The sequence below is a fragment of the Equus quagga genome, chromosome 1 (assembly GCF_021613505.1).
Source record: "Equus quagga isolate Etosha38 chromosome 1, UCLA_HA_Equagga_1.0, whole genome shotgun sequence".
NCBI lineage: Eukaryota > Metazoa > Chordata > Mammalia > Perissodactyla > Equidae > Equus > Equus quagga.
Genome location: NC_060267.1, coordinates 109,717,486 through 109,741,868, shown reverse-complemented (window position 1 = coordinate 109,741,868; position 24,383 = coordinate 109,717,486).

Sequence of the window (24,383 nt, the reverse complement as noted above, 5' to 3'; positions counted from 1 at the left end):
GCTTATATGGGGAGGGGGAAATTAACACACAACCCAATACCTACACAATGAGGTAATAGCAGATCTCTGGTGAGTATTACAACCACAATAAAGCAGGGAGTGGAATAGGGTGTCATGTGAGTGAGTTGAGGGGCGGAAGTTCAGATGAGTTAGTAAGGGGGGCCCTGGAGGAGGAAGTTGCATTTGAGCCAAGACCTGGATGGTTAGAGAGCTCTGTCCACCTGCTGATCAGCATGTTCCAGGCAGAGGGACAGCAGTGCTGCTACAAAGAGCTGGTAGTAGAGGCATGAATAGGACTCATAAGCCTCCACTAATCCTTTCTTTAAATCTGTTAGAAGACAGTAATAGATACTCTTATTTCAAATACTTCTGAAAACTTTGTCTGCTGTTTTTTGTCAAGGCCTCACGTTTAGAGCATTTTTCTCGCAGTGTGGAGGTTAGTCTTGCCATTTATGTATCTTCCCACTCTCTGTTCTTTCTCTTCTGTTTTGTTGTTTTCATGGGCTTTGGAGTCAGAGCTCTAGGTTCAAGTCACTCCTCTGAGACTTAGTAAGCTGTGTGACCATAAGCAAGTTACTTAACCCCTCTGAACTTTAGTTTCCTCATCAGTAAAATGGGGACAATAATAGTACCTGTCTCATAGGTACTATTATTTGTATTTGTTGTAAGGATTAAATCCTATAATGAGTATAAAACTCTTATCCCAGGACGTGGCATGTAATACTTGCTCCATAAGTATTAATAGTAGACATGTTTACTTCACGCCTCACAGTTTTCAAAATGCTTCCACATTCTTATAATGCCCACAAAACCCAGTGAGATGAACTGAGGCTCAGAGTCAATAACAGAGCCTGGGCAGAGGAGAGTGGAGAGAGGCAGTACTAATTGCTGGGGCCTCAGAGGCCTGGAGGGGCCCTAGAGCCTGACCACATTGCAAATCCTGCGTGTAGATGATTCGGTCTTGACAGGGGACTTGAACACATTTTCCTCCATGAGCCAAACCTGGGAGCTCTCCCACCCGTGGCAAAGGGTCCTGATTAGTGTCAATGAGTGATCTGTGTAGGAACAGACTTTCAAGGGTGACCAACTCTCCTGGTTTGCCAGGGACTGAGGTGTTTCCTGGGATGGGGGCCTTTCAGTGCTAAAATTGGGACAGCCCTGAGCAAACTGGGACAGTTGGTCACCTCAGACTTCTTGGGAGGCCACTGAGAAGCTAGAGGAAAAAAAAAAAGTTATTCAGGGATACTTGGGCAGTTTTTCTCTCTTTGGTGAGGGTGCTGCTTTCTTTTTTTATTTATTTTTTATTTTTTGAGGAAGATTAGCCCTGAGCTAACATCTGCTGCCAATCCTCCTCTTTTTTTTTGCTGAGGAAGACTGGCCCTGAGCTAACATCCGTGCCCATCTTCCTCTACTTTATACGTGGGACACCTACCACAGCATGGTGTGCCAAGTGGTGCCATGTCCACACATTGGATCTGAACCGGTGAACCCTGGGCCGCCGAAGGGCAACATGCACACTTAAGCACTGCACCACCAGGCCAGCTCCAGGGTGCTGCTTTCTAACGCCAGGTTTGGCTCAAAAACTAGGAGTGCACAGTGCTTGAAACAAAGCACCTGGGTTGATGAAATAGGAACTTCCAGATAGTGATGTAAGAGGGCGGTGCCTTAGCGAATACAGTGGCCACTAGCCACACTGGGCTATTATTTGTAGTGGGATCTGCCATAGGTGTAAAGTGCACACTGGATTTCTAAGACTTAGTACCAAAAATTAAAAAAAAAGCAAAATGTCTTAATAACTTTTGTATTGATTACATGTCAAAATGATAATATTTATTGGGTTAAATAAAGTATGTTCTGAAACTTCCAAAAAAGGCAGCCACATAGCAAGATTTTTTTCTTCTCCACCTGCACCCAAAAAGTCCCTGGTAGCCACATGCACCATGGGGAATGAAGAGACCAGGGAAAAGCAGACCCGGAGAAGCGGCTCCTGTAGATTTCCTGTGAAGCCATCCTGAGGCCAGTAAGTTCTGCATTGTAGGCCCTGGATCCCCAAACTTGGCCTATGGACCAGCTGTATTGGCATCACCTGGGAGCCCATGAGAAATGCAGACTCTCAGCTTGTACGGCAGGTCTGCTGAATCAGTCTCAAGCTGAACAAGAACCCCAGATGAGGCATTTGCACAGTAAAATTTGAGACCCTCTGGCCCAGGCTTAAATCAGTGGTTCTTAAACTTTGGTGGGTACGAGACCCTCCTGGGGAACTGGTCAAACTCTCAGGCTCTTTCCGGCTTCAATAAGCAGAGGTCTCTGTGCGCTTTCTCAGCGCTCCAAGTAGCTCTGACACACTGCAGTCTTCAGACCACTGGCTGAAATGATTAGCTATTTGCAGCAGGTGAAGGTGGACTCTTCTTACCAGTCTGAAATCTCCCTGCAGTGTGGCAGGCACAAAGCTGGGGCTGCGACATAGATTCGTCTGCCATTGCTCTGAGCCCCTTGGTGTCAACAGCAGCCTGCCCTGCCTGCAGCAGCTAAGAGGGCACTGTGGTATGAGCCAGGACTATAATCTTGTCCCACTTGAAGTGCCGAGTCTTCTGAGTCCATCCTTGGGCGAGGTGGGCTTGTGCTCTGGGGAGGAATTATTGGGAGGGAGATGGAGTGGCCTGGCTTTGCCCTATTTCCTTTACTCCCACTCAGAGGTCTAGTCTGATGGGCCCCAGGGTGGACTCTAAGACTCTTCCTTTACTGGATAAATGCTTTGGGTGTCAAGGTGGGAGGTCACAGCTAACTGAAGTGTAACATGCCACATCACAGCGGGGATTGACACTGGAGGGACTGAAGGCGATGGGAGTGTGTAACATGAGAACGGAGACAAGCCGCAAAGTTCAAGTCACTTAATCGACAATTTGCCTCTGGAGCTGTTGCGAAGGGCTGTGCTGCCCCCGTGTTTCACCTCCAGGCCCCGCTTTGGTATTTGGAGCAGTTGTGATGGTGTCTTCATGCACGCTCAGACCTGCTTACCCCTGGCGGTGTCTTCCCCTCAGAGCTGGCTTTCTGTCTGGGGCTTTCTTCAGCACAGGGACCATCCCGGCCCGAAGATTAGGGGAGGAATTCCCCAAGGGACAGCTCTCCATCAGTGGGAGGAGAGCCAGTGCAGAAACGCTTCAGACTCTGGTCCTGCAGGAGCATTTCTGGAAGGCGCTCCATGTTTCTCTGGTCCTAGGGGAGTTGAGGTCCCATTGGCTCTAGTGACCTCAGTACTGCACCCTCACATTAGCGTCTTCTTTCCTGTCTCCCTCTCCTCACGCCCTCACCCCAGCTTTCTTGCTTCATCTTCCAAATAAACTACCTGCCACCAAATCCTTGTTTTAGCCTCAGCTTCTGGAGGACCCCAATCAAGACAGGAGCACATCCTGTTCCCTTGCTTCTTTCTCCAACCCTTTCTCATGTCACTGAACCTCCCCTGAGCCTTCTGTTTGGAAGAAGCATCATGGGTTTTCTACCCTCACTAGTAAGCTTTGCAAGCCCTAGTGTGGTGTATTCTATTGTACGTCATTTGTTCATAGCTTGGTCTGTGCTGTAAAGACAGGCAGCGCACCACCAAACTGGAGAGAGAAGTTTAGTGGTCTGCCATATTGGTAGAAAATGCTGACTAGTGGAAGTGGCGGCGATGAGAATGTGCCTGGCAGACCTGCCCCTACTTCTCGTACAGCTGACCCTCGACCTTGCTGAACCTCCCTTAGACCGCATGGCAGACTGGGACCCAGCCACCCAAACTTCCTTCCCTCTCCTTCGCTGGGGTCAGACCTGCATTGCAGTCCGACAGCTCCTCAGTCTTCTCCAGCCCTCTCCCTATTTTCTCCCACGCGGCCTGTCTTCTAATAAAATCCTTACATGTTGAATCCAATCTCAGTGTCTACTTTTTAGATAACCTGGACTGACACAGGGAGAATTATGTCCCCCTATCCCTTCTTCTTTCCTCCTTTTCTCTTTGCCTGTTTTGCTTTTTTTTTTTTTTAATAACATCACCCTTCAGTTGTCTTGGTTGCGTTTTCTGTTACTTCTTTGCTCTGCCCTAGCCTCCCGCTCAATGTCTTTCATGACTTCTCTTTGACTAACGGGGTTCCTGATTTCTGTGGTTTGGTTTTAGGAAGTGTATGGTTGGTCTGGGGGGTGGAATCTCATATGCAGGATCTGTATCGAAGTTCCAGTTTTCCAACTTGTGGAGTGCTGCCTCTTAGGGCATTAAGTGTGTGCATTTGTGTTGAAATGCAACAATGAAATGGGAAGTTTCAGGTCTATTTTGATTTCAATACACAGGGAACTAATATGTTTGAAATACCTGCTAAGGACCAAGAACTGCCCTGGATGAAGCAGTTCACTCATTTTTAAAATTGAATCCTCAGTACCACCATGAGAAGTAGGAGGTATTATTCCCATTTTCTAGACACGAAGAGTGAGGCTTAACAAATTTTGATGATTTGCCCAAGCCCATGAATCCACTGATTGTGTTTCACCTGAGAAGCCCAAAGTGCTTAACTGAATTGTTCTCTGAATTTGCCCCATGATTCCTGAGACCTACGGTGAGCATATTGTCCCAGGGGTATAAATGTAGAAACTGAGGTAAGGGGCGGCAGTGACTCTGACACATCCAGGATCAGAACTGTCAGATGTTGAGCAGGTGCAGCAGAAGGAACTGGGGTTGGAGCAAATGTTGCAGTTTTCGTTGCATTTTCCTGCCTCGTTTTCGAATATGAAAGCCCTGGGGTGACTTGAAAGATGAAGGTTTCATCCAGCTAAAAAAAGCTGTGCGCATGTCTTCTCTGCACACTGGGGTTTTAAAATGCGTGATGAGCCATATTTGCCCAGCGCTGATGTTTTATTCGGTTTCATGTGGTCCTTCTGATGCCTTCTCTATCATTAGAGGCTGTTTCCAAAGGCGCTGTGTGAGAAATGACGCAAAACCCAGAAAAAGGGCGCAGTGTTGCTTTTTTAATCTGCTGTTAGCATCCTCATTTGTACTGATTTGGGTTCCTAACGATACTGTCCTCACTTTCATCTGGTTCCTGAGCCTGGGTCAGACGTGCGTTTAGGAAGATATCAGAGGGGAGATTCTTTCCTTGTTTCGAGCTTCATCCCTTCTTAGTTTGGCCAGGATTAGGCAGGTGGGATCCATGGCTGCTTCCTTCATTCAGGGGCCTCCTAGGTCAGACACTCGGGATTTCTTATGGAAACCAGCCCAGGAAAGAGTCAGAAGAAAGGGCTGCAGGTAAGGCGGGAGGTCCCCAGTAGCTTAGCATGCCATGGGAGGCTGCAGGAAGGCATTGTGTCTAGGACTGGTGGTTGATTGAAAAATGATGAACCACTGAGTTCCACTTACTTTTGGCTGGATTAGCTGTAAGGATCTGTGTGTGTGTGTGTGTGAGAAAGAGATCTGTTTTTAGTGAAGAAAAATTCTCAAGTTGTCTTAAGAAATTATTGTTAACCATCCATCTATCCAATTATTTATTCATTTATTCACTCATATTTAATAAGTACCTCTATGTGCTAGGCACTGTGCTGTGTGCTGGGGGCATAGGTGTGAATCAGACAGACACAGCCCTGTCTTACAGGCCTTGCAGTCCGGTAGATTTATGGTTTGTGAACAACACTTAGTTCTCTGCAAGACACACAGATATGGGAAAATAAGCTCCATCTGGAGCTTGTCCTTTATAGAATAGCCTTGAAATTTAATAAGAATACCAAGTAATCTTAACATTATTTGTATTTAATCTGAACATTTTAAAATTAAAATTTAAAATATTTAAGAATCTTAACATCTTGGTAGTGTTTATACCATTGAGTCATCACCTTCCCTCCTGGTAACAGACCCCCGACTCTGGTGTGGATCTCGCTTTCCCAGCCACAGTAATTGGTCTAAAGCAAAGGACTAAGGCCCAGGCTCGACCAATCAGAATTCTTCCCTAGGATTTTTCCTACTGAAGTCAGGAGAGAGGAGACTCTTTCCTTTCTGGTAATGGAGCTGTAAGAATGACTCCAGAGCTGTGTCCTGTGCTATGGGAAGAATGAATTCTGAGAGACCAAAGCTGATGGAGAGACAGAGAGAGGGGGGATGTGGGGGTGGGGGTAGGGATGGGGAGAGGAAGGATGTGGGGGGAAACAGAGGGAGGATGGGGAGGGGATGGAGAGAGGGGAGACGGGGGATAGAAGGGGACAGAGACGAGAAATAGAGACAGGGAGAGAGAGACAGAGAGGCAGAGAGGGCAAGATTGAGACATACAGGAGGTGAGAGAGAGAGACAGACGGCGGGAGAGAGAGACAGGACATGGGGGAGAAAGACAGACTGAGGAGGGAGAGAGAGACAGACAGACAGATTTGGGGGTGGAGAGAGAGAGACAGATGAGGAGAGAGAGACAGACAGACGGAAGAGAGACTGACAGACAGACTGGAGGGGGAGAGAGAGACAGACTGGGTGGGGGATAGAGAGGGAAAAACAGATGGGAGGGGGGAGAGAGAGAGAGACAGAGAGGGACACACACACAGAAGGACACAGAGGGAGAGAGAAGGGAAGGGGTGGGGAGAAAGAGGGGGAGGGGAAGATGTAGGGAGGGGATGGGGATGGGAGGGACACAAGGGAAGGGGAGGGAGAATAAAAATGTGAATGGAGAATAAATATTAGTGCCATTAAATTTCCTAAAATACTTCTCTGGTTCCCTCAGCTCTTCCTTCTATTTTGAGAGCTCCTCAGTAGCCTTACAATATCTGTGCGTATTTACGATAGTTTCATCTGAACTTCTGTTACTAGCACCTGCCCTGCCCGAGGCCGTGACCAGTCTTAGTGACCCTCCACTGCCACGCCTTCTCCAGTTCTCTGCCCTGCTCCAGCCTGGGGAGGCAGACTTCTATGGACCTCTTACCAGACTGCTTTGCCTCGGACCTCTGGTTGGTGTGGCCATGGGAGGCAGTGGCAGGAGACTGGAGGGCAGGAGGAGAGACTTGGGGAATTTCCTTCCCTCCCCGCAGGACCATCATAATGGCGGTGGTTGTGTCCACTGCTGCCACAGCCAGGTAGGGCCAGCCCCTGGGCCATGGCTGAGCTCTCAGCCGATCTGGTACGACTGTTTCCTCTGCTCCCTCTCTCAGGTCCGGGGTGTTGGTGGCTTCCTGCTGTTTCCAGTCGCTGGGGTTTCCTCATCACATTTGGTTTCCCTGTCCTGCTCACATCTCTGTGAAGGGTCCCTTGGTAAATCTGCTCCAGTGAATCCATCAGCATTCACTGGTCATTCTTTGCAATGGGAGTCCTGTATTCTATTCAAGAATCCCTTCTTGCCTTCTGTCCCTGGGGCTCCTCGTTTTTATCAGGATCTTGCTTATAAATGGGTTTTGATGTTGGTACCTAAAGGTCCTTCACGTAAAATTGAGTTTCTGGCTTAGTTTGCACTCTCCTTTTGTAGAGAGTCTTCCTTTCCCATCCGACCCCTTCCTCCTCTTCCCTGCTCCCCTGGATTGCATCTCCAGGAGGAATCTGAGAGTTGGAGACAGAGGTCGTCCGTCCCCTTTAGCTTGGCATGAGCAAATGGCTGCTAAACTACACCAGTGGGCGGCCAGGGGTAGGGAAGGAAGCGGGAAGGGGAGCAGGAGATGCCTTGCCCTGTCATGGGCCAGGCTCACGTCAGGTGCTGGGGATTCAGAATCGACATCTGCAGCCTCTGCCCCAGGATGCTCAGAGTCTAGCAGGGTGGGCTGACAGGTAACCATGGATCACCCTGCAACGTGGTCAGTACCAGGAGAAGGGTGTGCCCTGGAGAGGCACCTGCGCGGGTGAGAGGGTTAGAGAAAGCCTTTGGAAGGAGAGCTGGGTCTTGAGGGGTGAGCAGGAGTTTGTCACATTGTTCTAGTTTTCCAGGGTGTCCCAAGGCATGCAGGTCAGGGCTCCCAGTGCATTCTCATAACTCCTAGATGTGCAGACCAGCTGTGGCACAAGGCGTGGGGGAGGAGCAAGGAGGGATCTGGCTGGGGCTGGGTGGGCGCAGCTGAAGCAGTGTAGACTTCATCCCGAGGGCATTGGCCAGCCAAGCATTTGCTGGCCTATGTGTTAAGCAAACCCCATGCCTTATAGACAACAGGGCCTTCAGAGAGCTACAGACCATCACAGATCTCCTGGGCTTACACGTCCCCTTTCCTGAGTAATATCTGAATGCACACCTCCAACCAAAAAACCCCGACAACATTCCCTGAGTCAATGCACTTCTCAACACACAGCTACTAAAAAAAGACAACACACAAACTACTCGCCCACCCCCAAGCCCCAAATCCAAATAGATTTTCTGTCATTGTCTGGGCAATAATGGTCTTCTAGCTTTGTTTGCCTTTTTTTCCCTTCTTTTTGAAAAAACAATTCAGGAATGACTTGCAGTTCCTGAAGTGTGCAGTGCAGGCTGCAGGTCTCATTTATTCAACTCGCCCAGAAACACTTGAGATAATTACAGGGGGAAATTCCATTTTCTGAAAAAACCCAGATGCTGCGAGGGTTATTTTGCCAGGTTCTCCGTGGGACTCTGTCCTGTGGAACTGAGAGAGCACTTGATGTGCCTGCTGGGGGTGCTTCCGAGGCTCAGGAGGCCAGACCCTCTCAGTGTTTCTGAGACATGAGTCAGATGCTATAGCAGTTTTCCAAGATTCAGTTTAGGAAACATAACACATTCAGTTATATAAGGTAATTTCAAGCTTCACATTTCTCTTCTCTGCTGAGTTTCTGATATACAAATGCCCACTGTATCTTAGAGATGGGCCGTGGTTTAAACTAATGAATGACTTTAAAAAATATCATTTTTACTAATTTTTCTATCTTTAAAATCTTTAGTGAAGGTTACATATATACAGGAAAGGGCACAGATCATCAATAGACAGCGAAGTGAATTTTTCACGAATTGGTTCACGTGTGTAACCAACCCTCAGATGAAGAAGCAGAACATTGCGGGAGCACTCCAGGAGTACTGTTGGGTCTGCCCTCCTCCCGTTCCTCTTCCCAGGGTAATCATCTCCTGACTTCTAGCCCCACAGATTAGTTTTGCCTCCCTCAATAATCCATTTGCAAGAGTTGTCCATGTTGAATGTAATTGTAGTTCATTCATTTTGTTCTCTGTCTGCCATTCCAATGAATGCACATACTATAATTTATTTGTACAAACCACCGTAAATAACCATTTAGGTTGTTTTTGCCTATCACGAAGGGTGCTACTATGAGTATTTTTGTTCTCACCATCACTGTATCAGTCGGGATTCTCCAGAGAAATCAACAGAGGGTTGTGTGTGTGTGTATGAATGTGTACATATTTATTTTAAGGAATTATCTCATGTGATTGCAGAGGCTGGTAAGTCCAAAATCGAATGGGGTAGGATGGCAGGCTGGAGTCCTTGGGAAGAGTTGCAGTTTGAGTCCAAAGGTGGTCTCATGACAGAATTCCTTCTTCCTTGGGAGAGGTCAGCCTTGGTTCTCTTAAGGCCTTCAACTGACTGGTTGGGGCCCACCCACATTATGGAGGACAATCTGCTTTAACTCAAAAAGCCCATCTATTTAAATGTTAGTCTCATCCAGAAACAGCTTCACAGAAACATCCAGAATGTTTGACCAAATATCGGGGCACTGTGGACCAGGCAAGTTGACATATAAAATTGACTATGATAGTCACTTACTGAGCATTTGTTATGTGACCTCTGCTATGCTGGAGCTGGTGTGGGTAAAAGGAGGTGGGGGTGCTCTAAAATACAGCATATTAATAGGAAATCTGAGGTATAATGAGGCCAATAGACTGGGAGATGATTGCCAGTGAAAAAATAGCTTGTTACTCATAGTTCCCAAGTGGAGGGGACACATCATGCCTTCAGGATTGGGAGTGCATGGGAGGGCTCATAGGAGCACCAGGGTCAGTCAGGGGTAGAGGGAGAGGAGGGAATTGTGGTAAAAGCCTTTACTGTGGTTTCCACAGGAAGGAATGGGCAAGTCAGTTCAAGCAGGCTTAGGATGGGCTAATTAGAATAATTTCAGTGGGCTCTGGGCCGTAGGGGCCATCCCTTGTTTAACAGTACCTGACCCTGGGGTGATGACAGCACGTGGCTAGTGGCCTAGAGTGTGAGTGTCCCATAAAGGAGATGGTTGAGAGTATGGGCTCTGCACTGGCTGCTTCGCCTTTGTAAAATACAGACCTGGGAGAGCAGTTTACTATCTCTGGGAGTTGGTAGCCTTGGGAGGGGCAGTCCCTCCAGGGTCAGCAAGGCCCCAGATGTCAAAGCTTCCAAATACGGAAAATAGAAGACATGGTTAATACCAGGGAGTAGATGAGGGAAAGACGGTATAGAGGTAGGAGTGGGATAGGAAGAACTCTGGAATAGGACCCGGGGGCCTAGAATGCTTCATTAGTTAATGATTTGGATCATGTCTTGCTAAAACGATACCTACTTAACATGACACAACTAGAAGGACGTGCAACTAAGATATACAACTATGTACTGGGGGGATTTGGGGAGATAAAGCAGGAAAAAAAAATATTGGCAACAGTTGTTAGCTCAGGTGCCAATCTTTAAAAAAATAAAATAAAATAAAATGATACCTACTTGACTAAGGAAGAAACGTAGGCTCAGAGATGTTATTCAGGTCACTGGCAGTGAGGAGCAGAGCTGAGGCTGGAACCCAGGTCTCTCTGACTTGCCATTCTTAACCTTATAATCTTTTCTCCCTCCCAGGGTTGTTCAAAACATATTATTCCTGCCTCTCTAACCTCAAAGGGTTATTAGAAGATAATGAGTTTATCTAAGTGAACATGGTTTGTACCCAGTGAAGAGCTAGATAGATAGAAGGTAAAATTTTTATGAGGTCATATCACAGGAATGCTGCTGTGGTTCAACCTTGAAATATATAAATTCAATTTATAGAATCTTACAGCCAGGAGAGATGTTTGGGGATCATTTGGTCACTGTCTCTGTTCTCAAACAGGTGAGATTCAGAACCTCTTATTTTCTCCTGGAAGGCGGCCAGAGTCTCCCTCCGTAGCCTTGTGTATTATCACTGTGATGAGAAAAAGATCAATGGATGTTTATTTCACAGTGACTTTGCTTAGTAAGTTACTTCTTCAGTGTACCTAATAGCACCCTGGTGAGCTGAGTATTATTAACAAAGCTTCTGGATGTACCTAATTTACCCAAAAGATGTGGCTTGAGATCTGGCTCAATATGTGATAGACTACCCTGTCTCGTGTGGTTGGTAATAGCCTCACAAAATTCGGAGTTCTTTGCCACCGGAAGTGGTGGAAAGAGCCCTAAGCTAAAGGTAGGGTTCCCGAGTTCCAGTACTAGTCAGCTGAAAACTAGCTGGGTGATTTTGGATGCTGACTTCATGAGTTTGAGCATGGCTTTTCCCACTTATAAACCCAAAGAGTTGGGCGAGACGATGTTTCAAGCCCCTTTCAGCAAGGACAGGAGACGTTCGATCATTTAGGACTTGGCAGGCTAATGTCATTTTGATAGAGGGGCAAAGTACTAATAAGTAGCTGGGAAGCTGGTCGTCTTTGATGTCTAGTAGTTAATAAAATGGAGAAAGATTTACGTGAATCACTGAGCTCATCTTTCACGCTCATGCCAGCTATCTGCTGACTCCACTTCCTTGGTTAGCCCTGGGTTACTATAAATTAAACTTAACTGCTTTTCGCTGGGCACGATGCTCTGTAAATCAGCACCAGAAGAGAGTGGCTCTGTCAAGAGTGCTTTTCATGGGATGCTCTAACCATTGGGAAGACAACATATTATCCGGCAACTGCTTCTGAATATTAGTTTATGTCTTGGCAATTGTTTTCTTAATAATCCAAAGCTGTCAAGGAGGCATAGCTCGTGAGGCTGCACACTTGGCTGCCTTCTCTGCCTGGTCTGGGCTTATTCATCACGTTTTCCTTTTTCCCCACTGAACCCTCCTTTCTGTGTGCAGCGCAATTAAATTAACTGACCTATTTCCAGATAATTAGATCATTAAACAATCCCCCTCCATTTTTTTGAAACAAGGAGACAATTTTATATGAAATGAAACTGTATATTAGTGCCTGTTTTAGTAATGTCATCCATATGGCTCTCCAATATGGGCTGGCCCGGCATCAGTGAATCGATGGTAGTTCTCAGCACTGGTACTTAATCAGACATGCCCTTACACTTGCAAATAACCATTGTTTTGTTTTAATTATCTAGTTAAAAAATTCAGAAGCCATCTCCATGTCACCTTGAATGTCTACACTGTAAAAAAAAAATGACACCTCGGTGCCATCTGTAGCTGGTTTGCTGAGCTTGTGGAGTTACTGGAATTCGAACAGTTACCTCATTAAAACTAAAGTTGGTGCTGATATTCCAATACAACTCTCACGCCATCCCTCAGCCAATCCAACATATCATTGCTGAGCTCAAAAGAGACCCACGACTAGACTCCTATACTTCTCCAGAAACTTCCTAAATTTACTCAAAAGAGTAAAGAAAAGCGAGGTAAAGTTATCGCCTTTTCAACCCACAAAGACTCAGCAAATAATTCCAGTGGCCTGTGAGAGACCAGCAGCAACTAGGTCATTTTAATGGGGAGGAGACACCCCCTACAACGATACACTGACAGCCTTAATCACTTCTCTGTGGGGAAAATGTCCAGGAATAGGCAGCTCATTATAAAAATGAAGAGTTGTTGAGAGAGAACTCTCCAAACAGAAAATGGAGTGCTATTGATTATGAACACGCTGCTTCGAAGGAATAGCATCTCCTCAGGATGCCTCAGCTCTGCCGAAGGCCACGTTATGCCAAGAAATCTGGACTCAAAGGATTTAGTTATGAGGCATTTCATGAATAGCCAGGACACTGGGGTTTTCAACCCACCAAGAATGCTTCAGGCTGAGAAGTGAGGTGAGCTGTACTAAATTGACGTATAGATGCTAAATGGGGATTTATTACCTTCCCAGCAACTTTCTATATTTTTGATATGGAATTCAAGTTATTGAGGTCATTGTAAATAGAGGTATGCAACACATCCTGCCTGAAAAAAAATCACTAGTGGTGAAAGAGACTCCATAGGCTGTTAGCATGGGTTTGAGTTGAGCAGTAGCATAATTTGGATATAGAGGGTGTAGCTGACATGGTCTGTGCCTCATACCTATACTCTTGGTGCTAAAACTTCTACTCAAAGAACACCTGTGACAACCTGTGCACACCTGTGGCTCTCTACCTGAGGGGTTTTTGTTGTTGTTGAGTGTCTGCTTAGCCCATGTGTGTGTGGGTAAGCTGGAAGTGCTGGAGCAAAGCCCCAGAATCAGTCTTCAACTAATGACATTTAGAGAGTTGGTGAATAAGTGCTCCAGTTTCCCTGCTTCTTGATTTGGATAAATCTGAGGCAGCTTCCACACTGTCTCCCAGAACTCTCCGGTGAACTTGACCTCCAGTTGCCTAGAGCAGTAACTTGCTCCAGAATGCACCTTTAATTGACTTTCTCTATCCCCATCTCATTTCTTCATTCCATTGTCAATGTTTCCCAAATGAACTAATTCATTTGAATCCTTGCCTCAGTCTGTTTCTGGGGAAACTCAACTTGATTTAAGGGGTGAGATTGCTGCTAAACAAGACAGGTTACTTATTACTAGGACATGACATAGCTCTTCCCACCTACCACACGAATATCTCAGAGGACAGTTACTCACCATGACACAGCATATTCCAGTTTGCCTCATGGGGATAGTTGAGGTCAGAGAGATTCTCTTTCTCTAACTTTTGGCTGAGTGGAAAGCAGAGCGATCATGGATTTAGTCAGGCTAATGCTAAGTTATGCTGCAATAACAAGTTAACCAAATCACAGGTTAATGCTAATTACATGGATCATCTCCTTGGTGACTTTCTGGTGAAAGCGACTACAGAATTTGCTTTTTTTCCGTCTGAGGGAGGCTGAGACAACTGGTAGTGTTAGGAAATGAGGTGAAGCCAGGAGCATTCTCCATTGTGTGAGGGGCTGAGATCTGAGGGGTACAGAGAGATGAGCAAATCCCAGGAGAAGCATAAAATAGGTCCCGTACAGGGGGCCAATCTATCTGCGGCAAGCTTTGTGTTAAAGATGTGCAAAAAGTAGAAAAGACCTCAAATTACTTATCAGAATAAATGCCCAATTTGACTTCTAAAATGTCAGACATTGACACTCTTGGGTTTCCCCAATTCAGTAACTACTATAGTAGTCTATACAAGAACAATAGGCCAACTAGTGCAGCTGGTTAGTCAGTTGATAACTTGTACCTGACCCACTGCAGAAAAAGTCAGTCATTTGTCTATGGGCATCTCGTAGTCTGAAAAGACAAATGGCGGTGAGACCGTAGTTTTTACTTTGCAACTGGCAAGTTGGCAGAGGGTGGGCCCAGTTAAAACCTGAAGTTTTGAGCTAAATTGGACAGATTTTTATAGGATTGCTGATCCTAGGGTCTTTTATCAGGGAATATAGGAGTAAAAGGAATGCAAAATGTAGTTTGAAGGATACAGCCATAGGGAAATTTACGAATTGTTGATGTGTTTCCAAGTTGTCAAACTCCTGGATAGGGAGTAAAGTGTGAATATAGGATTTGAAGTAAGGAAACCGGGATTTGAGATTCAGCATTATTACATGTCAGTTGTGTCACTTTGAGCTGTCTTCTAACTTCTCAACTTCAATTTCCTGCTGTCCAAAATTAGGATGATAATAGTACCTGGGTCTGAGATTTGATGTGAGGATTAGATGATTTAACAAGACAAAGCATTTGGTATTTGGTGTCTGACATGTGGCAAGTGCTTAATAATGGTAGCTATTGTTATTTATGGCCTGAACATGTAAAATAAGGCTTCAGTTATTTCTTCCCTGTTTCAACAAGTAGCTATAGAACATCTACTGGGTGCTAGGCACTGTGCTAACTGCTGGGAATATAAACAAAGCCCAATCCTTGTCCTGAAGGAGCTCAGAGTCTGGTTAAGGAGATAGGCCAGGGGTCAGCAACCTTTTCTTAAAGGACCAGATGGTTTCTGGTCATATTTCAGCCTTTGTGGGCCATAGTGTAACAGTTGCACCCACTCAGCTCTGCACCTGTGGCAGGAAGCTAACCCTAGATAATATGTAAATGAATGGACATGGATGTGTTCCAATAAAACTTTATTTACACAAACAGAGGGCCAGGTTTGTCCTGTGGGTGATAGAGTGCTGACCATTTAGATAATCAGTATATATAGACATTAATAGCTAGAATTCATTGAGGGCCTACCATGTACTTGTTCATTTATTTATTCAACAAACACTTAAATAGCAGTTACTGTGAGCCAGGTAATGATCAAATCAATATACATATATTGTCCTCATGATAACTCCATGAGGTTGGTACTATCTCCATTTTACAAGATGGAGTTGGTAGTAGTATTCCCATTTTACAGACAAGGAAGCAAAGTCACCAGGAGGTTAAATCAACATGAGATGAGGCTGAGATTTGAACCCCAACAATCGAGTGCCAGACTCTGGCCTTGCAATTGTTATACCACACTGCCACCCTCACATAAACACTTCATTACGAACTCTGATAAGTGCATGGAGGAGCTAAGAATAATGTCTGCCCCCCAGGTTGTTGTCACCCTGCAAAGACAAGAAAGTGCTTGGTAAGTTGCAGGGGGTTATGGAAATATTATTGTTATTTTTCTCTGGAGCAGCAGCCCCCTGCTGCTTTGAGGCGAGGGGTTTAGTTTTGTTTCCCAACTGCAGAGTAGAAGCGGGTTGGGATGGCTTGTCTATAGGTCTTGGAAGGGGAAAATGAGCCAACTCTCTGAAGCCACATCTCATTTCTCCCTTTACATGTCTTTGAACTTGAGGAATAAAATATTAACATTGGTCCTTATACCACCTCATCTATAGACAAACCCCAGGAAATATTGTCATCTCCATGGAACAGATGAGGAGCCAGAAGCTCAGGAGGAGTGGGAGCACCGTGCCCCAAGTCTCACAGCTGAAAGTGGTGGAGCCAGGAATGGAACTAGATTCTCTGAGTCTGAGGCCTGCCTTCTTGGCCCTGGGCACCAGGACACACTGTCCTGTGTGTGTGCATGTCGTCCCAGATCCTGCTCTTGATTTCATCAACCGATCAGCGTAGAGGGAAAGTATGAAGAATTGTTTAAACTGAGCGTCGCTGGGAAAGAAGATGGTATTCATCTTATTCAGACACTGTCTATGGACTGCAAAGAATTTAATAAACAACATTGTACTCATCCTGATAATTAAAGCTCCTGGAAAATAATGACTTGGCCCGGAGGTATCATTACTTAGAATACCAGCTTAGTGTATGTTTCAAAACAGTGATAATTTTTATGTCCTGCCATAAATGATCACTTAAGCAGCTTGAAATGAAAACGAGGAACAGTATCCCCTGTGCTTGTGGCTTTTGTGCTAGAAAGCCGAATTTACTCTTGGAGAGATGGCCAAACTGTGCCAAAAACTTCCATGAACTCACCCCATGTTTTAATAAACTGTGGACTGCGGAAAGTTTGTCTTGAATGGAGAGGAAGGAGCTCAGAAGCTTTCTATGCTGGGTGGAAAAGAGGGCAGATGGAGTCTGAGATGGCATTGGAAACCATCTGGGAGGCTCTTGTGGGTTGGATTGTGTCCACTGTATTGAAATCCTAACTCCTGGTACCTGTGAAATGACCGTATTTGGAAATAGGGTCTGTAGAGATATAATTAAGATGTAAGTTAAGATGAGCTCATACTGGAGTAAGGTGGACCCTTAATCCAATATGACTGGTGTCCTTATAAAAAAAGAAGAGACACAGAGGGAAGTTGGCCATGTGAAGGTAACAGAGGGAGAAATTGTACTGATGCATCTACAAGCCTGGGAAGGCCACACACTGACAGCCACCACCAGAAGCTAGACGAGGCGAGGAAGGATTCTCTCCTCTGGGTCTTGGAGGGAGAATGGCCCTGCCAGCATCTTGACTTCAGACTTCTAGCCCCCAGAACTGGGGGAGAATGAATTTCTGTTGTTTTAAGCAGCCCAGTTTGTGGTGCTTTGTTATAGCAATGCTAGAAAACTAATAGGTATTTCTGACTCACAAAGGGCAAGGAGGTGTGTGCCTCTGGAGGAGAGGGCTTGAAACATTGGATAAGAGTATTCGTTCGTTTCTTCTTTTGCTATTCAAACAGGAGGTAGTACCATATGGTAATTAAGAGCAAGGCTTAGGAATCAGACAAACGTACATTCGAATTTCAGCTCTGCCGCTTCTATAGTAGGTGACTATTTTTTTTTTTAAAGATTGGCCCTGAGCTAACATATGTTGCCAATATTCTTTTTCTTCTTCTCCCTAAACCCCCCCAGTACATAGTTGTATATTCTAGTTGTAGGTCCTTCTGGTTCTGCTATGTGGGATGTGGCCTTAGCATGGCTTGATGAGCGGTTCTAGGTCCCCGCCCAGGATCTGAACGGGCGAAACCCTGGGCTGCCAAAGCATTTACTGATGAGTTACAGTGTCCTAGGTCTTGTGCCTTGAGCTGAATATGTGATATGTCCATTTTATAGACAAGGAAACTGAGGCACAGAAAGAGTAAGTTACCCAAAGTTAAATGGCTGGTAAGTGGCCCTGGAGCTGGAGTCCAGGGACTGTGGCTTCAGAGATTCTTCTATTAGCCACGATGAAATGCTTGAGACCCAGGTTCCTCATGTGTTCAATAGCAGGCTCAGAAAAACCTGTCACAGAATTTTTATGAGGATTCTAGTTAAAAGAATTCAGGAAACATATGTAGAGAATGAAACTCAGTTATTTAAGACTCTTTATCATTAAATAGTTATAGACTCATAGGAAGTGGAAAAAATAGAACAGCAAGAACTACACATCTTCACCCCATTTCTCTCAGTGGTAACATCTTACACAGCTGCAGCACAGCATCAAAACCAAGGAAGTGACATTGGCGTAATCTATAGAATTTATTCAGATTTTACCAGTTTTTACATGCAGTTGTATGTGTGTAGTTTTATGCCATTTTATCATATATTTAGATTTGTATGACCACCACCATCAAGATACAGAATCTTCCCTCACCACAGAGGAACTCCCTTTGGTAACACTTTCATATTGCATTCTATCCCTCATCCCTGAGCCCTGGGTGTTGCTAGTCTGTTCTCCATCTCTACAGTTCTGTCACTTTCAGAATGTTACTAAAATGGAATCATACTGTGTATAACCTTTTGAGATTGGCTTTTTCCACTCAGCATTAATGGCGAAGAGTTTTTGAGCTCTTCTGTTGAGCTCTGGTGCCACGTTAGAAACTGTGGGTACAAAGATGTCAAACCTCTCACTTTAACTTGAGTTAGTCAATTGCTAGTTTGCTTTGTTACTGTGGGGAAAATGTCTCCAAATTAAAAAAAAAAATCAAAATACCATTTTTCTGGTGGCAAACTTTCTCTCTTTTTACGTTGGCTTATGTTTCCAGCCCATTTTCTTCCTCAGGCCAAGCATTCTCCGCATTGTTATTGAGGAGTCTGTGGAGAGGTTGTCTTATGGAGAAAAATTCATGGTGGCAATATTTTAATCTAGACAGCTCCACCAACACTCAATTACCCTTTATTGTAGTGATGGCCTGGGAGCCTTAATTGAGACCTTCCACAGGTAGGCTGCTTTTGTGTTTCCACCTACCCCCATTACAGCTGTGTAGTTTGGTGCATTTATGTGTAAAGGTTAATTCCCTTTGACTTGATCTATAGCAGAAAAGTGGAAAAAAATTAAGGAATTTAAGTTGGTATGTTAGCTGTTTGAAATATTCTGAGAGAACTTTTTAGTCTACGAAAGTACAAGGCGGAGCATGGAGCAGCTGCTTGTTTTATGAAAAGATTAAGATCCTGATAAACTGGTTTCTAGCCTCATCATTGTTCCTGAGAAACTTTGTGCCCTGAGTGAGTTAACTCCTTTGGACCTTTTCTGTGAAATGAGGGTTTTGGATTATTTGACCTTTGAGGTCTCTTATGGATGAGAAAAATAATTCTTTTTCCGTTTTGTGATCCTAGTTTAGATAATTATCGCATCTCGGAATGCCAAAACTAAGAGTACTTTAAAAAGACCATTGGAGACCCTTATTGTCCTGTTCATTTCCCCATCCCCAAATCTGCTTTGTCTTACTGTGCTCCCTTGAACAGGTGTCCCCCTGCTATCAAAGGCTGACCTCTCCCTGAATGCTTTAGGGTCCAGCCTCTTCCACCCTTGCAAGGTCTTCACTCCTTCACTTCTCTTCTGCTGCATCATATTCTCTCTTTACTGCTTTCTTGACTACACCATAGGAATGAACTCTGGCTTTGACTCATCTTAAAAATAAACAGCTCTCCTTGGATGCCACAACCTCCTCCAGCCACCTCCCGATCTGTCTTCCTCCCTTCACTACAAACATTTTGAGAGTCGTCCACACTTGCTGTTTTCTGTTCCTTACTTCCCATTCTCCCTTCAACCTCCTCCAACTGGGCTTCTGTGTTCATCAAGCCACCAAAACCAGGCTTGTCTTCAACAAAGCCCATGTGGCCAAGTCTAGTGGGCCCTTTTCTGTTTTCATCTTGGTGACTGCTCCACATCTTTGATCTCCCTCCTTCCTGAATCATTCCTGTCTTGGCCTCTGCTATTCCACGTCCTGGGGCCATATCTCCCTATTCACCTTTGCTGACTTCTCCTCCTCAGGATTTGGTCCTGAGCCCTTTTTCTCTCTCTCTGCACAGTCTCTGGAGGTCCTCATCTAGTCTGCTGGCTTTAAAAACATCTGAATTCTGATGGTTCACATGTGTTTGTCTTTGACCCAGTCTGCTCTTAGCTCTAGATTTTTATATCTAATGTTCTACAAGGCATCTCAACTTGAACGTTTCATAGGGATCTCAAAGTTCTATGTGTGAAACAGAGTTGTAATTTTTTTTTCTTTATAAATCTGCTTTTCTCTGTGTCTTCTTTACCTAGTTTCTCAAACCAACATGGTAGGTTCCAGGACCTAACTGAGTTTTTCTCTTTCTCTCATACCTCATTGAATCCAAGTCATTTGGGTTTAATCTCCTGAATGCATTGTAAGTTTTTCCACTTACAACCTCCCCTCTTGTTTCTCTAGTAACTGTCATCCTCATATCTCATCTGGCTATTGTAAAACATTCTAACTGATCTCTGAACTTTTATTCTTGCCTACTCTTCATTTTCTACAAACAGCCAAAGAGATTTCAAAAAAAATTGGATTATGTCACTTCCCTACTTAAAATTTTTCAATATCTTATCTTTGTACTTTGAATGGTGCTCAAACTTTTAACCAGAACCAAAAACTTACATCCTCTGGCTTCCTTCTACCTTTCAACCTGCCCTCGCATCAATTTCCTACTTGCTCACCAAGCCCAGTCAAGTTGGTCTTCCTTCTATTCCTCAACGAGCCAAGCTCATTTGCCCCTCTTGACTTCTGTACTCTCATATCCCTCCGCCTGATAACATGCCCTTTCCTAGACTCTTTATATGACCGGTCGCTTGACAATCACATTTCAGCACAAAGGTCAGCTCCTTAGAGAGGCTTCCCTAACCACCTTTCTTAAAGTGCCCTCCCTCAGGGTTAATGTTCATCATGTATTCTGTTTATTTTCTTCCTAGCGTGCATCACCATCTGTAAGGACCATGTTTTACTGATTTTTACTTGTGTGTTCACTGTTTGCCCCACTATCCCTGAGGTCACAGGCCTTTTCTTCCTTATTATCACTCTATCCTTATTTCTAGAACAGTAATAAGTTTTTGAATGAAACTAAGGAATGAATGAAGCTGAAAGGAAGGAATGTGTTTTTCCGGCTTTATTGAGGTGTAATAGATATACAACATTGTGTAAGCTTATGGTGTACAGCATATTGATTTGATACATTTATATGTTGCAGAATGATGATCACCATAGGTGAGCTAACATTCCATCATGGCACATAATTACCATTTTTTTTGTGTGTGTGGTGAGAATGTTTCAGATCTACTCTCAGCAACTTGCCAGTATATAACACAGTATTATTAGCTATGAGCACCATGCTGGACATTAGATCCCCAGAGCTTACACATCTTCTGACTGAAAGTTTATACCCTTTGACCAGCGTCTCTCCATTTCCTCCACCCTCCAGTCCTGGTACCATCATTCTCTCTATTTCTATGAGTTTGGCCTTTTTAGATTCCACATATTAGTGAGATCATATAGTATTTCTCTTTCTCTGTTTGACTTATTCCTCTTAGCTTAATGCCCTCAAGGTCCTACTATTTGTTGCCATTAGTAAGATTTTGAAAGGAAGTAATTTTAGGCATGAAAAGAAAATAATAATGTTAACAACAGCTAATGCTGCAGTGGTGTTTACTGTGGAGCAGGAGCCCCACTTTCTAGGCAAGGAAACCAAGCTTAGCAAGGGTTAGTGACTCTCCAAAGACCTACAGCCACGGGGAGACAATTAGGTTTGGACAGATAGCGCTCTTAGCATTGTCAATACTGACCCATTTCATTCTGGGTAGAGTAGCAAAGAACAGAAGGTGGAGTATGGGACAAGGAACCCGACCATGCTGGAAGCCTGATCTCAGACTTCCAGCCTTTAGAACTATAAGAAATAAATTTATGTTGTGTGCAAGCCACCCAGTCTGTGGTATTTTGTTAGAGCAACCCAAATGGACTGAGATAGCAAGTATCATATTTGTTTTTTGTATGAGATCCACCGAAAATAGTGGTGAGTCCCAGGCTGGCCATCAACCACGTGTCCATCATTTAGCTGTTTCCTCCCTTTTAGGAACTTTTGCAGGCTTCTCCTCCAGGAACTCAGTCCCCATGCATCCCCTGCCCTGAGGTTCATACCCCGATCTGCTTCTTGCAGTCCCCTTTTCCAAACACAGCTTCCTCATGGCTCCTGAGGCTGGCTGTCATAGTAGAAAGTAGTCTGATAAATTAATTCCATCTGGAGCCAAAATGATGGATAATGTTTGAATGTGCTGCCATGTTGACATTTTCACAGAGGTCTTGTGGAGAGGCAAGGCTTGAAAGCTGAGGGTTATTTCTCTCTTGGTGGAAATCCCAGCCCAGTGGCAGGTTGGGGTGGGGATATTTGAGGGCTGAGGGGCCTTCTTAGAGCCTGTAAATCATCCAACAGGTGGTTGCTGTCTCAGGTTTTGCATAAGATAGGTCCTGCATGCTCAGAAAGGGCACTTGGGAAGTCATTTGCTGGTGATTATGACACTTCCATTGAATAATGGAAAGCATCATCCAGGTGCACATCTGCTCTTCATTTGGTCCAGGGGAGTTGAAGTCAGAGGGATCTGCCACAGTTACAGGTAAAGGACTGATGCAGCTATTTATCAGAAGCCAGCCAACCCTAAATGCTTCATTATCCAGCCCTTGACTGTGGGCTGCTTTCTCCAGCGAGAGGAGAAGCCTAAGAAAAGCTATCAATTTCTAACGGAAACTGAATGAAAAAGGAAACATCCAGACCCTCACCAGACAAGGTCATGCCTAATTCACCCTAAGGTGGTTATTGTTGCTGCTCATTGATGTGCATGTGTGTATGAATATGTGTGTGTGTGTGTATACATATATATATATATATAAATAAAGTTTTATTTAGAAATAATTTTAGACTTACAGAAAAATTGCAACAATGCTCCAGAGAGTTCCTGTCTACCTTCATCAGGCTTCCCCTGATGTTACACCCTCGATTTTTTTTTTTAAGTTTTTTTTTCTTTTTATTGAGTTATTGATAGGTTACAATCTTGTGAAATTTCAATTGTTCATTAATGTTTTTCAGTCATGTTGTAGGTGCACCACTTCACCCTTTGTGCCCACCCCCCACCCCACCTTTCCCCTGGTATCCACTAAACTGTTCTTGGTCCATAGTTTTAAATTCCTCATATGAGTGGAGTCATACACAGATTATCTTTCTCTTGCTGGCTTATTTCACTTAACATAATTCTCTCAAGGTCCGTCCATGTTATTGCAAATGGAATGATTTTGTTCTGTTTTGCAGCTGAGTAGTATTCCATTGTATATATGTACCACATCTTCTTTATCCATTCGTCTGTTGATGGGCACTTAGGTTGCTTCCACGTCTTGGCTATTGTAAACAGTGCTGCAATAAACACTGGGGTGCACAGGACTTTTGGGATTGCTGACTTCAGGCTCTTTGGATAAATACCCAGTAGTGGCATGGCTGGATCATATGGTAGTTCTATTTTTAGTTTTTTGAGGAATCTCCATACTGTTTTCCATAGTGGCTGCACCAGTTTGCATTCCCACCAGCAGTGTATGAGGGTTCCTTTTTCTCCGCAACCTCTCCAACATTTGTTGCTATTAGTTTTAGATATTTTTGTCATTCTAACGGGTGTAAGGTGATATCTTAGTGTGGTTTTGATTTGCATTTCCCTGATGATCAGCGATGATGAGCATCTTTTCATGTGCCTATTGGCCATCAGTATATCTTCTTTGGAGAAATGTCTGTTCATGTCTCCAGCCCATTTTTTGATTGGGTTGTTTGATGTTTTGTGGTTGAGTTGCGAGAGTTCTTTATATATTAAGGATATTAAGCCTTTGTCAGATATATGACTTGCAAATATTTTTTCCCAGTTAGTGGGTTGTTTTTTTGTTTCAATCCTGTTTTCATTTGCCTTGAAGAAGCTCTTTAATCTGATGAAGTCCCATTTGTTTATTCTTTCTATTGTTTCCCTTCTCTGAGAAGGCATGGTGTCTGAAAAGATCCTTTTAATACTGATGTCAAAGAGTGTACTGCCTACGTTTTCTTCCAGAAGCCTTATGGTTTCAGGTCTCACCTTTAGGTCTTTAATCCATTTTGAGTTTATTTTGGTGAATGGCGAAAAAGAATGGTCAATTTTCATTCTTTTACATGTGGCTTTCCAGTTTTCCTAGCACCATTTGTTGAAAAGACTTTCTTTTCTCCATTGTGTGCCCTCAGCTCCTTTGTCAAAGATAAGCTGTCCATAGATGTGTGGTTTTATTTCTGGGCTTTCAATTCTGTTCCATTGATCTGTGCACCTGTTTTTGTACCAGTACCGTGCTGTTTTGATTACTGTAGCTTTGTAGTATGTTTTGAAGTCAGGGATTGTGATGCCTCCCGTTTTGTTATTTTTTCTCAGGATTGCTTTAGCAATTCGGGGTCTTTTGTTGCCCCATATGAATTTTAGGATTCTTTGTTCTAATTCTGTAAAGAATGTCATTGGGATTCTGATTGGGATGGCGTTGAATCTGTAGATTGCTTTAGGTAGAATGGACATTTTAACTATGTTTATTCTTCCAACCCATGTACATGGAATGTCTTTCCATCTCCTTATGTCGTCAACCAATTCTCTCAGAAAGGCCTTGTAAT